The sequence below is a fragment of the Pterocles gutturalis genome, unplaced genomic scaffold, assembly GCF_000699245.1.
Source record: "Pterocles gutturalis isolate BGI_N339 unplaced genomic scaffold, ASM69924v1 scaffold22342, whole genome shotgun sequence".
In the NCBI taxonomy this organism is placed as follows: Eukaryota; Metazoa; Chordata; class Aves; order Pterocliformes; family Pteroclidae; genus Pterocles; species Pterocles gutturalis.
Window position 1 is genome coordinate 36,627 of NW_010113368.1, and position 6,175 is coordinate 42,801.

The 6,175-nt window shown below is 38.0% G+C and overlaps 1 protein-coding gene across 1 annotated transcript in view; it reads right to left on the minus strand.

Annotated features, from left to right (window-relative positions):
• Positions 1–1,537, minus strand: part of LOC104462514 (synapsin-2-like) — a 6,842-nt gene extending 5,305 nt beyond the window's left edge. Inside the window, exon 1 of the mRNA XM_010074480.1 lies at positions 1,506–1,537. The gene's annotated coding sequence lies outside the window, so the exon portion shown is untranslated. The remainder of the gene's footprint in view (positions 1–1,505) is intronic.
• Positions 1,538–6,175: the final 4,638 nt, after the last annotated feature.

Here is a 6,175-nt window from a genome sequence, read left to right on the forward strand (position 1 = left end):
GAACATAAGGCTGTTTTCCCTTTCAACAAAATTGTTTGCACTAAACTAATGGCCACTACTCATCTTTGTACATATCCAAGCTTCAAATTATAGTTTTGTGGCTCGCTTGCGACTAAGCTTTATGGTATGCTAGCAGTGTGGACCTTGTGATTCTAGGCTAGATTTCTCACAACAGATTAACTGCCTGCCCGTGTATTTCTCCTGATATTATATTATAAATCGGTTGTGCAAAAATCACAAATAATTGACCTACAGAAAATCTAGCAGTTGTCAGGCGTCTCAAGTCTTTTTGCATGTTTGATTCCAAGCAATTATTATAAGCCATATTTATGTGGATAGGGCTGGGACTGAATTTTCTTTATAGCTATCTGGATATTTCTAGGTTTAAAATAGTAGACCTGAGTTGGTAAAGAAAACCACTGACATTTTTGTCTTGCATTCTCATCAAAGGGCAAGATCTCTTGCTGGTTAAAGGTACCTTGGTCTACCATCTCCTAACATCTCAGTATTTGAAAAAAAAATGAGCTCTTACAGGAAGTTTAACAGTCCTTGAGGTACTTCTCACTGAATAACCTGGGATTTAACTCTTAGGTAAGCATAAGATTTTTGAAAGTATTTGCATTAGTTTTCATTAAAAATCTCCATAGATTACTAATTCAGAATGACAACAAAAGATACTACTTATATTGAAATAGGATACATTAAATACTCACACCTTCACTGAGATATTGCACATAGGTGGCCCATTTACATAGCTTTGTAGCTAATAATTTAATGCAGAATTACTAAAAATATGAATACCAGTATGTAAAATAGAAGATATTTTAAATATTCCTTGGGAAGAACTTTATCTTATGGAGTCACTGATATATCAGACTTCCACTTGTGTATAAGTAAAACTCAAATGTTAACAAACTTTATAAAATTATAAATAAAAAGCCTCACTAGCAAATTCTAATCTAGACTTTAAAAAACATATCTGGATCACCTACCTATTAGTCATGCACACGCACAAAAAAATAAAGGCTAGGAGTTCAGTGTGCACACACTCACAGAGTAAGCAAAAGTATTCAGATTTGAACCTTGGTGGTATTTTACTTAACGATATATAATACTCAAAAAATTACTGTCTAGCCATCCATCATGTACAGTTGCACTGGGCTCTAAAGAGGCACATTCTTTGTACACTGTTGACAACAGCCCTGAAATCACAAATTTTACAAAGAAAGGTAGGTAAGCATTACACGCACAGACATGAACAAGTAAACAACCAGACGGTATAGTTGACACTGCATAGAAAAAACACAGTCCAGGTCAGCTCTGAAACAATGCAAAAACTGAACAAAACTGGTATGTTTGCTTTTAAGATTGTGTTCGTTTCTTTTTTTTTTTTTTTCTTTCATTTTTGCTTTAACCCTTGCTTTTAGTCTCAATTATCTAAGTAGCCTGGACGTGTTTTGGTCCTACTGCAACGCCATTACAGTCGAGAATGTACTGTAAACAACCTTGAGGTGGTGGTCGCTGAGGTGGGATTTTGTTTGGCTCTGGCTCCTTTAGTGATCCGCTCTGGAAAATACATTTGAAAACAGAAGAGAAAAAAAAAAAATTAGAGTAGCTTAGTTCCCATTTTCCACTAATTTGTCTTTACTTTCATTAGAAATCTCTTTATTGGTTGGGACTGAACATATACTTTTAATTTATTCCAGATAAGATTTTCTAATTTAGTTGCTGTCTGACATGATCTATGAATCCTGGACTAATCTAAAGCTGAGTCCTTAAACAAAAATGTTTTCCCTTTGCCGCATGTGATCATGAACAAGGAGTGCCTTCTCAAATCGTACCTCCATTTGGGTATGGTCTTTCTCCCTCAGCTCCTAGCACCTTGAACGACTTTTCTCTATCTTGTTGCTTCTGCGCTCTTTTTTTAGGATAGACTGCACAGAAAATGGACTTCAGCAGATACTTTTGTGTAATTTAAGAAACAATTTATTTTTAATTACATTCACTTGTACCTGGAAGCACTAGCACAACAGGATTTTTTGCTAGTGATAGTTTCACTTTGATTCGCTGACTGTGAATGGGAAGGGAGATGGACTACTCCAGGTTAGCTGTTTTGCTAAGCAAAATGAAAGAAGGAAGCAAAAACCACAGACAAATAATAAAAATAATTTAAATTACTTCATGCTACTCTATCTGACATGTTATTAGAAACACATGTAATACTTAACTTTTCAAAACAGGAGATTTATTTGGCAGTATCCTTTTCAAATGTATACTTGTCGAGAGGAAAAGATGGGCCTGAACCAAAACCTTGGAGCAAAACACCCTCTGGGAACATTAGTATTTGAATCCAAACTTCGTCTTAGGGCCATTTCTAATATTTTCAAAAGTGAAATATGTTAAATCATTGGACATAATAGCTTGGGGTTTTTTTTAAGGATTCAGAAATTAAATTGCCGTCTGTCAAGAGGGAAAAATCCCAGAATGTATTAAATAGTAAATGTAAAATTAATTAAAAGTGTTTCTTGCAAAGCTTACTGTTTTTTTTCTGATAGATTTATATTTGATCTTAGAACTATAGAAATAAATCTTACTCATAGTGATGTGAATTCCTGCACAGCAATCCAGAAGTTAGACTTTTTGAATGTTACAAGACAACAACATTCTTATCGTATGCGGCTGTTGCAAATTGCTTTGTCTGCTTTAGCTACCTCAATGAAAGGACATAGGACAGGTTCAAAACTCTAAATATTCACAGTTAGCAACCTTCAGAAGTCCAAACGAGGAGTAAAAATGATATGTACAAAACAAATGAGGCAAAAACCGATCCTTATATTAACTGAGCCATCGCAGGGATGAGGATATGCAGAAAAGAGAATTACATGAGGAAAGACCCAGCCACCAGAAAATTTTAAAGTGCTTTAGTGTGGGTTGAAGTCTTCTCTGTTTTGTTTCTCTCCTTCCTCTAATTTTCTGAACCACATGTAAAAGTTGCCATTCTATCCTATGCATGTTTCAGTAGTGTGAAGTGTTTGTGGTGTCGGCGCTGTATAATGCGCGGGAGCTCACTGGAACAAGATGCATTTAGATCAGTCCCTCCTGGGATATGGGGAACTTGGCCCAGGGTGGAAACCTGGAAAAGTTGCCCTGGAGGAGCTGACTCCTTTCATATCCTGGCACCATTGTTCTGATGCACCTGGCACCTTCCTCCTTGTGCCCGCAGGGTCCGGGGTGCTCTGTAAGCCAGCAGTGTTTCCTTTGGGGGGTGTACAGAGCCTGCCCTTAAAGGGAAAGTGTATGTCCTTGAGATTAAGGACCCCCAGGACTTTCTTTCTGGAGGACCAAACAGATCATGTGGCTGTTGATAGAAAGCATGCATAATGTTTTATAAAGGAACATTACTATGATTCCCATGCAATAGGCTTGCTACCCCCGTAAAGGGCCACAAACCAATCTGTATGGGTCTCTGCAGCGGCAGAGGGTGCCTGGGGAGGGTATGAGTGCTGCTCTTTTTCCTCCTGAAACAAAAATAAAAGATTCTGTAGGTAAAACTCATCTTTTTTTTTTTTTTTTTTTTTAACAGGCTGGCAGTTTGAATTCACATCTACTTTAATGTTAAAGCAACATCTGCAGGGCCTCTGTCTCCTCCATGCCTTGGGGCTGAAGCAAATCTCCCATTTGTTCTTGCCCTGCCATGGTCTGGGGTTTTATTACACACACCACCTCACTGACTCGACGTGACAACATCAGTACTTATGCAATCTGCATATCTCTACATCTTACAAAGGAATTGTTTTATCCTAAATTAAGCTTTCAATAAGCCTTATAGCAGCTTGCTAATCCTTACCTCAACTGTTCTGAAAGCCTAGAGCCTTTGTGCATTTTCTGTTGAAGGTGCATTCCCCCTCACTAGTCCCTGACTGCAGCTGCCCTGATTTTACCACCCACACATCCTTTTTTTTTCACCAGATATCACCTGGTGCTTCCAGGATCCTCACCCACACTCCAGGCCAATCACATGGGTATATTACTTTTGCTAATTAGCCAACCCACCCAGGCTGACCCAAAAAGACTAATTAGCACTACATTCCTAATTGAGAAATCTTACTCATGGTTTTTCAATGGTCTGTAGTAATCCAGCCCTTTTCAAGAGTCTTTCTTTCAGACAGTCAGAAACCTTGATACCTGATATTAACAGGCTTTGAACCACTCTTGTTTGCTGTCCTGAGCCAAGGCCTTTAATAAAATCCAGGCTTCTTCTAAAAGACTGGTTGTTGGCAAATTAACTGCAGACTGCTCGGGCTCACCTTTCCAAGGTGCTGTGCCAATGTAATTCTAGGAGCCGCTAACTCCTCGTAGGCAACACAGTCTCTCTGAACAGAGGTGCTGGACCAGACCTGTCCTGCAGATGTATTCACCCCTCTTGTTTTTTTTTCTTTCTTTTTTTTCCTTTGTTGCCCAGCCTAGAAGCTCACCCTCCTAACACGTTCTTTTAGTACAAACATGTTTTCCCGTGCTGCAGTTCTGATCTACAAACTTGCCTATTGCTTGGTTGAAACATTGCAGAAATCAAGAATTAGGATGCAGTGTATATCACGGAAAATGACCCTGAATGGATCCTTATTTGGATGCTCAGGGCTACAGAGCAAAATTAGTAGTACAGAAGCTAGAAATGACAGTGTTTGGTATGGTTTAGGATTACCTAAGTGAGGTGTGGTAACTGCTGTCATAAGGAGCCCTTTTGGTTTTCATTTTATGGAACACAACTTTCATATCGCATCCAAATTCCCCAAAGAGAAGGGATTGCCGATGCTGATAGTAACATTATACAGAACTGCTTATAGAATCTCAGCTGTTCAAAGGGGATTTACTGTTTATATAACTACCCTAAAAAGATACAACTTTACTTGTGGAAACCTCTAAGCCACATGAATGCTGCAGGTAAACTATAGTGATTTCTCAACTCTGCGTATAACAATTGGTGCTTTGGTTGCATAATGGACTTTAAGAATATTTGCTAAGTTAATTATAGCCAGAGCAGAAAACCCACTACTTGTCTAGAAGACAGATGTCTCCAGATGTCTCCGTAGCGCTTCCTTCCTTTCCACACTTACCTGAAACAGTCCCCTTAGAATTTTAGGGGTAGAACTGGAGGAAAGAACTGTTTGTTCTTCAAAGCATGTTTTATTACAATTTAATCAGTGATATTACTTCTTTTTCTACCTTGTGTATTTATATAAATGCAGATTGGATTCATATATACTTGAATTTTGAATAGTCTGAAGAATGTTAAAATGGGTGGGAGCAAAAAGCAGCAACTTGGCAGGGAAATAGCCCTTGGGCAAAAGAGATGCTAAACCAAGTCCCAGCAAAAATTGATTTTTATTTGGCTGAGTTTGAAGATTTTGTGAACTACAGTTGGAGCACGTATAGTTGTTTTTGGGTTGTGTTTGGATTTCTTTGTAATGCAAGCATAGAAACTTTTCATAGGTATTTCAATATTTGAAGGGAAAGACATGTTTTTCAGGTCAAGAAGTAGAGGGATCAGTTGAGAATTGCCAAAATACGAGCTGAGTTAGACCTCATAAAGGAACAAGAATAAATAGTAAACCAATAAGTAACAGGAGAAGTAAAAAAAAGTGATTCCTAACGAGAAAGATAATTTAGATAATTTAAGTAGGGTGTCAATAGTAAGTGAATGTTTGAAGTGTCACAGATTCTTATAAATACAGGAGCAAGGGCAAGATGGCAGGTGGGATAAAATGAGATGGAGTTACAAATCAAAGATCTTCCTGGGCTCATATTGGTCAGACCAGACATTCTTCATCTCGGAAATCAAAACCAGCAGACTCATGAAATACAGCATTCGATACGAGATATCTCTAACCATGGGAAATGTACAAGGTACACTGGAGAAGGTTAAGCACTAACCCTGGAAGTGGCTACCGAGGAGCTAGGCAGTTACTGAAGAAAAACTAATGGGAAAGATATAACTGGGATGTGGAACTCAAGTAGGATTTTCATTAATTAAGTTGGCACAAGAATGTATGTGTGTGCTACTAAAACCTGTAGATGATACAGAGCTTTCTTTTCCAAAAGAAAGAAGGAAATTGATGAGTGCAGTGAAAAAAAAAAAAAAAAACCTTAAATGCAATGTCCAAAATAAGTTATTTAT